The sequence below is a fragment of the Triticum urartu genome, chromosome 5, assembly GCF_003073215.2.
Source record: "Triticum urartu cultivar G1812 chromosome 5, Tu2.1, whole genome shotgun sequence".
Taxonomy (NCBI): Eukaryota; Viridiplantae; Streptophyta; class Magnoliopsida; order Poales; family Poaceae; genus Triticum; species Triticum urartu.
Window position 1 is genome coordinate 479,332,511 of NC_053026.1, and position 10,246 is coordinate 479,342,756.

A 10,246-nucleotide genomic window follows, 5' to 3' on the forward strand; every position below is an offset into this window, starting at 1 on the left:
AAAATATAATTTGCAGGCTGTAAAAAAAATCCGGCCAAACACAAACACAAAGCGTCCCATTTGAAAATACATATTTGTATTTTTTGTACGCTGAAAATAAAATGATATGAAAATGTGCACGTACGTATTATACATGTGCGTGTGTGTGTTTACAAAAAAATTCAACATTTTTTACATTGTAGAAATTGATTTTCTTGAAACGGGCACCATGGTGTCCATGCACCATTTGCATTTTCCGTCATCCAGCCATGCTATTAGTCATACTCGTATATCTGTGTTTGTTTTTATTTCAATATTTCTTCTTAATGGGTTAAAAAATTGGTGTCAATAAATGGATAAAACAAAAAAATTGTAAAAATACGTTCACGACATACATATAAATATTCATATGTATGAAATAAGTGTTGCTCACAAAAAATGTTCATGTGTACAACAACAGTTATATCAAATATAAAAGGTTCATGTATTATTAAGAAAATATTTATAGCTGTTAAAAAAATCTGTTCGTGCATGTGAGGACGTATGTTTTTTTTCTTTTTGAGAATGAGGACGTATGTTCATGTATTGCCGAAAAATGACTCAAAGTATAAAACAAAAACAAAAATCAATGACAAATAAAAAGAGAAAGGAAAAATAAAAGAAGAAATGAATAGAAAAAGAAAACCCATGAACACTTGAGAAGGACTGGCCCAGGACGCACTCACCCCGTGCGTTTGTTTACTCCGTCCCAAAATAAATATCTTAAGCTAGTATAAACTTGAGACACTTATTTTAGGACAGAGAAAGTATAAACTCGCGCACCAGGTGAGGAATAGGGTTTGCCGGCTGTCGCACTAACAGGTTGAATTTGGGCAGTTATGAAAGGGCGTTGTACATTCTTTAAACAGCGAAACCTCTCTGAATCACGAGTTTAGAGCTGATCAGAGACGACCTGCAAAACCTCAGGTTCAAATATATATTGTCGATGTCGTTCATGATCACCTTTTCAGTTCTTCCCTTTGCTCTTGGCCTTCGGCCTTGGTTTTCTTTTGCAGCGAGCAGTTGCTCTCTGAGCCTGTAGCCCTTTCTTCTTCTGAAGTGCAACTGCGGTACCATCTCGTTTCCCCTCAAATCAATTAGTTGCTCCACGCAAACAACATGTGATCGGCACAAGACAGCCGTGGAACACGGCAGCCGCCACAACAAATATTCTGCTAATGTATCTCACTGAGGCCGAAAAGCGAACTCGTGATAAAAATCAAACCCAATACGTGCAAACAGAGTGCATGCTATCTAAGCTGAACGGCTCCTCTATTTTTCTGTTGTTCTGGTGGACATGCCTCCTCTGCTCCAAGTGGCAATGCATGATCTGCTTTACACCGCTATAACTATTCTGCAGCTTGTAACATCATTAGCTTCTCAACGATTATGCTCGGAGACTGAAATGGTGCAATTTGCAATATGTTAGCTCCTCATGAGTGAAGTGCATGGTAGGTCCCTAAACTATTTCAAGGTATCATGTAGGTCCTTAAACTATAAAAATCGGCATTTAGGTTGTCGAAGTGCAGTAAATGTGTCGTTCAGGTCAAAAAATTGTCTAACCCCGCCTAACCGGCCAGCGGCATCGTTGACCCATGACACATTGGACAGGGGGCCCCAGCTGGCGTAATTGACCCATGACATATCGGACAGGGGGGCCCAGCTAGCATCGTTGACCCATGACACATCGGACAGGGGCCCCAGCTGGCATCGTTGACCCATGACACATCTGATAGGGGGCCATGCAAGGTAATGGCCAGTGACAAAAATATGCAAATAAATTCTAGTTAAAATGATAAATGCACTTCGCTCCAAGTAAATTCAAATTCATGGTTTCATAAATTATTGCAAGTATTTTTTCCAAATTCATTGTTCATGAACTCTTTTTCAAATTCATCTTTCGTGAGCATTTTTTAAACTCGCAAACATTTTTTCCATATTTGCACACAATATTTGTGGTTTACGAACATATTTTCAAATTTATCATTCGTGAATACTTTTCAGAAATGGTGAACATTTATTCCATATTCTTGACCATTTTTGTTGTTCCTAAACATATTTTCAAATCTATTGTTCATGAACATATTTTCTTTTCTTATAAAATTTATTGTTCGCAAACATTTTTAAAAGTCACATACATTTTTTCCAAATTCATCGTTCCTGAACTTTCTTTCAAATTCATCATTTGTGATTTTTTTAAAGTCATGGACATTTTTTCCATATTCGCAAACAATATTTGTGGTTTGCGAACATATTTTCCAATTTATCGTTCATGAATACTTTTTTTAAAGTTGCGAACATTTATTCCATATTCGCGAACCTTTTTTGTTGTTTGAGAGCATACAAATTTATAGTTCATGAACATATTTTCCCTTCTTTTCAAATTTATCATTCGCAAACATTTTTCAAAGTGGCGTCCATTTTTTCCAAATTCATTGTTCGTGATTTTTTTTTCATATTCATAGTTTGCGAACGTTTTTTGAAAGTCCGGAACATTTTTTACATATTCATGAATTTTTTTAAACCATGAATTTGAATTTATTTGCATATTTCCAATCTGTAAGGTAAGGATCGGATTTGCCAAGTCCGGCTTGTATATACTCCTACCGCCGGTAACCTGTATGCCCAAATCCATTCCGGGTACGGGCAATCTAAAACAAGATGGGTAATTCCGGTTCGGGTTTAGATAACCACCTAGCGGACTCGGCTTCGCGCCTGTCTTCGATTTCCACCACCCGGCCTAGCTCGGCTTCGCGCCTTCGCCCCCTGTTAGCAGCATCTCCAACAGCCTTATCAAACTAGCGCCGCGCCGTGCCGCGTCGTAAAATTGCCTATTTTAGCGCGCGCGCAACCGGTATAGTGGCTTCAGTGGGCGCGTAAAAATCGCGCGCGTGGCATATGTAGTTCAGCGTGCGGGCCGAAACTGCATCACGCACCGCTTATTTGCTGCGCCCGCTCCCGCGCGTTGTATTCTCGCGTACTCGCTCGCAACTCACCCCCCTCTTCAGCCGCGTGAGAGGGCCGGCTAAATTTTGGGATCAAAAAAATGCTTTGATACATCATGCACGCTTGTGTGATCATGCATAACATGATCATCGAGAATGAGCATGGTCAAGATGTAGACTACTCTCAGTATGAGCTCTTGGGACATCCCGTGCGAGTGCGACGGAGGGCTAAAAGGGTGGCCCGTTTTGTTGCCTCCTATCATGCATGCCATTCGACGTCCTGCAGCGCATGATGATCTTCAGAAGGATCTCATTGAGGAGTGGTGGGCATGGAATGGACGACAAAGAGCATCATGATTTGTGCGTTCGATATTGTATTGTTGAACTATTTGTTGTATCGTTGAACTGTTTGTTGTATTGAATGATAAACTGTTTGTTTGAGTTGTAATAACGAAATTGAACTATTTATTTTGATTTATTTCGTTTGTATTTGATCTTTTTGCTTCTGTTTTGAAATGCATATGTTGTTTGTGCAAGAGTCGCGTGCTGCATTTTTGTGCGTTGCTGGAGCTGTGCGCGCTACATTTTACCGTGGCTGCTGGAGTCAGCGCTGCACACCGCGTCAAATTAGACGATGGATGCGCGACAAAGTAGTTTTTAGCACGCGACGCGTTTGGCGACTGTTGAAGATGCTCTTACAAAGCTAGCAGGAGTCTCAAAAAGATCTTGCCGCCCGTCGAGTCGCCACTCGCCGGCCGATCGACTGCGAGTTAGTAGCAGCCAAGCACGCACGCACGCAGAGTTTTAGTTCCGTTCCAAGCTCCCCGCGAGCCCATCGATGCCGACGCGGATGGCGAGCTTCAATCTCTTCCGGCTGCGGCCATTGGCGGAGCTCTTGCCGGAGGTGGAGAGCCCCACGGAAGCCGTTCCCTTCCGGCGGAAGGCGGCGTACACGGCCCGGTCGCTCCTCGTCGTCCTGGCGGGCACCCAGCTCCCGCTGTACGGGATCGACACCAGCACGGCCGCGCACGACCCCCTGGTTCCACACGGCCTACGCGGCCAACTGAGGAACCGTCATGGCCTTCGGCGTGTTCCCGCTCCTCGTGTCCGAGGCGGCCTCTCACCTCCTCCTGGGGTTAAGGGTCGTTAACCCCATCCCTGAAAATCGCCTTCTCCTGTAAGTATCCTGACCAAATTCTCCCCAGCTTAGATGGATGCATCCTACTGATTCTGAACTTTTCACATGTGCTGCAGGAACGGGCTGCAGAAGGTGCCGGCGGTACTGATCTCCGCTGCCGTGCCAGTCGGCCACGTGCTATCCGCGAGGCACTGGAGCGCGGGGGCCTCGATCCTCATCTGGCTTCAGGTTTTCGTTGGAAGCGCCATCGTCATTTATCTTGACGAGGCCCTCAGAAAGGGCTACGGCCTCCTTTCTGGCATTCCATTGTGCACCGCCGCCAATGTTTGGTAAGAATACATACTTACTCTGATATTTTGTTTCTACACACACTTCTATGTTACTCTACTGGTTTTGTTGGATTCATAATTAATGATTGCATATGTTGATATGCATGTGTACGTTCAGTGCAACTCTTCTCTGGAGGGCCTTCAGGGATGGCAAACATGGAGACGTTGCGGCGACGTTTGGCTTCTTTCTGCTTGTCTGCAGGTTACAAGGTTTGCATGTTGCGTTGCCACTGACAAGGCCACGGCGATCGCCAGACGATGAGGCTGCTGCTAGGTTTCAGGCCAACTACAGCATTGACATATCCTACCTCTCATATGCTCCCATCCTCTTCCAAGCCATGCTCCTTTCATGCACCTATGTATTCTCAGAGGTGAGTACCTTGCTTGCATGATTCGTACTTTTATCAATGTACGTAGTCATCATGTACTCTGGCCGGATGAGTAAAATTCTCGTCTTGGGTTAATGTTTGTTGCAGCAATTATACATGAAATTTGGCGGGGACAAGCTGGTCAATCTGCTCGGCAAGTGGGAACGATCTAAAAGTTTTGGAGGGTTTGTCCCAGTAAGCGGGATCGCCTGCTACCTAACCACACCACCAACGTGAGTACCCATATACTACCTCTGTATCAAAATGTAAGACGTTTTCATAGTTAAATTTGAACTGCAAAAACGTCTTGTATTTTGGTACGGAGGGAGTAGAATTATTGCCTACTCCTTAATATGTCTCTGAACTATTGATCGTGATTGAGATCTAACTGTTTCTCTATATATGTCCATGAAATGCAGCTTGGCTGATGTAGCAAGAGACCCGGTACACACATGCCTCTATGCCGCCTTGCTGCTGGGCGGCTGCGCTTATGTGTGGACGGCCTGGTTCGTGCTGCGCCGGTACTCAAAGAGATATGTGGCCCGGCTGGTTGGGGACGGAGTGAGCGTGACGCCTGCGCAGGCGGACTCGATTTCCGTCAGCCGGTGGAACGGCCGTGTCGCCATGGTGGCCTTCGCCGTTGGACTCTGTGTCGGCGCTCTGACCCCCCTGGCGGGCTTCATGCGCGTCACCGGTTCCGGCACCGGAATCATGCTCGCCGTCACCGGCGTATACTCTTCCTGCTTCCACGCCAGAGCTTCTTCTGGGACCGGCGCGGTTGGACTCTGACTGACGGATTCCCGGCGTAGATTAGTTGTACTAGAAGTCTGACTGTCGGCGAGAGAACATATAGTACTAACGAGTTGCTACCGTGTATGCATTGCTAATTCGCCACATCAATGGCTGATTGGATTCTGAGGTTGGTGCAGTTGTACTTTGATTGATCAGCGAGACAAGCATGTATATGTGCTACTACTAGCCCTGCGAGTGTGTTGTTTTTGTACTTACGGATGGCGCACGGCTAATGTGTTTAGGACATTTCTAACCGATCCCTTATAACCGGCTAGAGGAGTAAAATTTTCGTTTTACTCCTCTAACCGGCACCTAGCCGATCCCTTATCCGTCGTAAGGGAGTAAAATTTTACTCCTCTCCCCAATTTTCTTCCTAAATTGAGTAAAAGTCGTGCCGCTCCCTCGTGTCGCCCCTGCACTTGCACTTTCGCCGGCGTGACTCCCGGCGACCCCCCGCCAGCCCCGCCGCTACCTCATTGCCTCGCCTACCCTCCGCCGCCCTTCTGCCCGACGTCCAGCCCTTTTGGCCCCCGTCCCTGTCGCCGGAATCAGGTGAACCGCCGTCGCCATTTTTGTTGATTCGCCAGATTGCTTCATTTCTTCCTTTTTCTGCTGGTCGCCGCATCTCGCGTTGGCTGCACACCGCTGTAGGTCATTCCCTCTCGTCGCCGCCGACCTGTTTGGTCAGAATGACACTGGCCTGCCGGTGCACCACCACCGCATCACAAGTGTTCGACGAATTGGCTAGGTGAGTTTTTTTTTATCGTTTCTTTGTGAACTGAGCCCTTTGGATTGAACCAAGCCGTTTGAATTGTAGATGAAGATGTTGAGGGAGATGGTTTTGGAGGACTCGTCGTCGCCCGAAGAGGAAGAAGAAGACGATGACTTTGACATTGTTTTAGGCATGATTTTCAATGATGATGTTCGGCGGCCGAGGAGAGGATCAAAGTTTGGCCGCATACATATCAATCGTGATAGAGCGGAGGGTCATGCGAAGATCATGAGAGATTACTTTGCCATAAAACCAACCTATCCGGAGAAGTACTTTCACCAGCACTTTCGGATGCATACAAGTCTTCCTCTCACCATTGCAAAAGCCGTTGAGAGATATGATGATTAGTTCAAGTTTCGAAGAAAATGCATGTGGAGAGACGTTCGAGTCTTGGCATATGGGTGTTCGGCCGATGCAATCGATGACCATGTCTACATTGGTGAAGACACAATCTTGGAGTCTATTCGAAGATTCACTAAAGCAGTGATCGCTGTCTTTGGACTAGAGTACTTGAGAGCACCAACTGAGGAAGACACCCAGAAGCTGATGACTAAGAGTGAAGCAAGAGGATGACCAAGGATGCTTGGATCACTTGACTGTATGCATTGGACATGGAAAATTGTCCTATAGGCTGGAAAAGTCAGTATAAAGGCCACTGCAACGATCCAACGATCATTTTTAAGGCAGATGCTATGGATCTTTGGATATGTCATTCATTTTTTGGTTTGCCTGCCTCTCACAACGACTTGAATGTGTTGTCGAGATCACCTCTGTTTTATAGGCTTATTAAAGGTGAAGCTCCTACCTGTGACTACTCGGTCAACAGGCACGACTATTGATGGGTTACTACCTTGCGATGGCACCATGGGCCACCTTGGTCAAAATAATTTCACGTATAAAAGGTAACAAAAACATTCACTTTGCCCAATGTCAAGAAGCTGCTAGGAAAGATGTTGGGAGAACCTTGGGTGTGCTTCAGAAGCGCTTTGCGTTTATGGCCCTGTCGAGTACTGGAATTCCAAGGTTCTATGGCGGATCATGACTTGTTGCATCATATTGCATAACAGATCATTGAAGACGAGAGAGATATGCCCGAAAACTTTCAGTACATCACCAACGGTACTCCGGTTCAGCCAGAATATGATACGAATAGAACCCTGACATTCCTGGAGGAGCATCGCAAGATCGAGAACCGTCAAGTTCATTCTCAGCTCCTACAAGATCTAGTTGAGCATCACTTGCAGCGTCTTAACGAGTCCTAATTGTTCTATCACATGCTACTTTGCTACATTTGAACCATTCGACGTGTTTAAATTTGAATAATTCGGATGGTAAACTTTGAATTCGGGTTGTAAACTATATTGGTGATTTGCATGAACATTCAATTTTATGTTTAATTTCTATATGTGTGCTACTATGTAGTTGCAATTTATACTAGAATTGCAAAGTTTAGAAAAACAAAATTTTACTCCGTTAAATATAAGGAATCGGTTAAGTTCAGTCAAAACTTAGTGGAGTATATATACTCACTTTTACTTCACCAGATACTTCACTATTTTTAGGGGAACAGTTAGAAATACCCTTAGTGCCTGTTTGCAGTGGCCGAACGTGAACGAAATTCAATAAAAGGCACGTGTACATATTTGCATCATAAAAGTAAGGGTGGCTTCAAATTTGAGCAAAATTGCCCTAGCTTAGCTGAACAATCAGACAAGCAATCTAAACCAAGAGTCCTTCAATCAGAGTCCAATTGTGTCAATCCCAGAAGAAGCTCCGTCCAAGCAGGAAGAGTATATGCCGGTGACGGCCAGCATAATTCCAGTGCCGGAGCCGCTGACGCCCATGAAGCCCGCAAGGAGGGTCAGCGCGCCGACACAGAGTCCGACGACGAAGGCTACCATGGCGACACGGCCCTTACACCGGCTGAGCCGAATCGAGCCGGCCCGCGCAGGCGTCACGGTCACTCTTTCCCCGACCAACCGGGACACGTACCTCCTTCAGTATCGGCACAGTCCAAACCAGGCCGTCGATATGAGGGCGCATCCCATGAGCAGTAAGGCGGCGTAGAGGCACGCGTGCACCGGGTCTCTTGCTGCATCAGCCAACCTTCATTTCATGGACACAGAGAAACAGTTAGATCTCAATCATAATACATCATACTCTCTTCATCCCATAATATAAGAGTGTTTTAAGGAGATCAGAGACACAAATATTTCTATGTATGTATGTACTCACGTTGGTGGCGTAGTTAGGTAGTAGGCGACCCCGCTTACTGGAATAAACCCTGCAAAACGTTTGGATCGCTCCCACTTGCCGAGCAGATTGACGATTTTGTTTCCGCAAAATACCGTAAATAATTGCTGCACCAAATATTGACCTAAAACATCCATAAATTTTACTCATCCGGCCACAACCACAAGGCAGTGACATACTACGGGACTAATAGACTGATAAAAATGTGAATCGTGCAAGATACTCACCTCTGAGAATGTATATGTGCATGCAACAAGCGTGGCTTGGAAGATGATGGGGGCATAGGCGAGGTAGGATATGCTGATGCTGTAGTTGGACTGAAACCTAGCAGCAGGCGCATCATCTGTCAGTGGCAACGCGACATGCAAGCCTTGCAATCCGCACACAAGCAGAAAGAAGGCAAACGTCGCCGCGAGGTTTCCATGTGCGCCGTCTCTGAAGGCTCTCCAAAAAAGAGTTGCGCTGAAAAACGTACATATACACACGCAATAATTAGTTACAAATCCAACAAAAATAGCTATATGAAAAGGGTGTGGATAGGTCTCAGTCGACTGGGACTTAACCAAGTCTCAGTCAAGTGATATAGTATATAAGAAGAAAAAAGAAAAACTGAAAAGAATTTTTTATACAAATCTCCATGCAAGATCAAACAAATATAGCATCGACTTAGATATAACGAAGTTTTAGTCGACTGAGACTTAGCAAAATTGATATGATCGCCGAGTTTGAGTCCGGCCGTATTGATTCTTACCAAACATTGGCGGCGATGAATAACGGGATGCCGGAAAGGAGGCCATAGCCCTTTCTAAGAGCGTCGTCGAGATAAATGAGAACGACGCTTCCAATGGAGATCTGCAGCGCGACGAGGATCGCGCCCCCGGCGCCCAAGTAGGTCGCGGATAGCACGTCGCGGACCGGGATCGCGGTGGAGAACAACACCCCGAGCGCCTTCTTCAGCCCTCCGGTCCTGCAGTCCACGTAAAAAGCTTAGAACAAGCATGCAATATCCATATAGTTAAGCAGGCAGAGTATGTAGTGTGCTCACATGAGAAGGCGGTTTTCAGGGAGGGGATTAATGGCTCCTGACACCAGGAGGAGGTGGGTGCTCAACTCAGACATGAGGAGGGGGTAGACGCCGAGGGACATGGCGGTTCCGCGGTTGGCCGCGTAGGCCGTGTGGACCCAGTAGAGCGGGTCGTCGGCAGCCCCGGCCCGGCTGTTGTCGATCCCATAGAGCGGGAGCTGGCTGCCCGCCAGGAGGACGAGGAGTGAGCCGGCGGTGTAGGCCGCCTTCCGCCGGAAAGGAACGGCCTCCGCGGGGCCCTCGACCTCCGGCAAAAGCTCTGGCAACGGCCGCAGCCGGAAGAGATTGAAACCCGCCATCCACGCGCGGTTGAGCAGGAGGAGCTTGGAGCGGAATTGACGCTCGTGCGGTCGTGGCTGCTAACTCGCAATCGATCAGCCGGTATCAACTTTGAAAGGGGAGGCAGGCGGTGTTGGAAATATGCCCTAGAGGCAATAATAAAAAGGATTATTATTATATTTCCTTGTTCATGATAATTGTCTTTTATTCATGCTATAATTGTGTTATCCGGAAATCGTAATACATGTGTGAATACATAGACACCAAC

At 46.3% G+C, this 10,246-nt stretch overlaps 2 pseudogenes; one reads left to right on the plus strand and one right to left on the minus strand.

The window, feature by feature from the left end:
• Nucleotides 1-3,813: 3,813 nt before the first annotated feature.
• LOC125507191 lies at nt 3,814-5,587 on the plus strand (annotated as a pseudogene).
• Nucleotides 5,588-8,101: 2,514 nt separating this feature from the next.
• Nucleotides 8,102-9,998, minus strand: LOC125507192 (annotated as a pseudogene).
• Between the last annotated feature and the right edge of the window lie 248 nt (nt 9,999-10,246).